Below are 701 nucleotides of genomic sequence, written 5' to 3' on the forward strand. Positions count from 1 at the left end.
AAATTCTCTCCCAGGACCATCCCCATGCGGCGGGTGACCCCAGCCTGGCAAAGGGCTTTCAGGAGCTGCCAAAAGCATCCTGTGCGCTCGGAGGAGGCTGCGACCGCAGCCCCACACAATGAGCTGTCGCGGCTCCAGCACCACCATCGCCTCTATTGTGTCAGGTCTCTGCAGGGATGGAGCCGCAGAGATGCCGAGCAGGCAAAGAGCTGGGGCGCTGCTCCCCACTGGGTGTCCTGATTTTCCCCCCCCAGGAGATGGCAGGGCAAGGAAAAAAGCCTCTCGGGAAAGATCCGTCATCTGCGTGAGTTTGCTGGGGACAGTGGCACTGCCAGGCCCTGCCAGGCACTGCCCCATGACCTAGCTGGTTTTGTGTGGCTGGCGTCTGGCCAGGGTATGGCACCTTCCCTGCTCGTGGCAGGGGAACACTTGGCTGCAGCTCAAGGGGGTTCAGTCCCCTCTGGGGTCCCACTTTGTCTCAGTGGGGCTGGGTTGACACAGAGCATCCCAAAACTCACCCATGACAGTGCCCGTGTGGGATGTCCCCTGCAAACGCCGAAGCGGGGGGGACACAGGGTAGATATGGGGATGTGGTGCGTGTTGTGCTGCAGCTCCCGGCTTTGCCCAGGGATGCTCAGAGAGGCCATGTCAGACCGAAGGGCTCCTCGGGTGGATGCTCGTGGCCATGGGGCTGGGGGTAG

Source organism: Buceros rhinoceros, unplaced genomic scaffold, assembly GCF_000710305.1.
Source record: "Buceros rhinoceros silvestris isolate BGI_N320 unplaced genomic scaffold, ASM71030v1 scaffold24702, whole genome shotgun sequence".
NCBI classification, from domain to species: Eukaryota; Metazoa; Chordata; class Aves; order Bucerotiformes; family Bucerotidae; genus Buceros; species Buceros rhinoceros.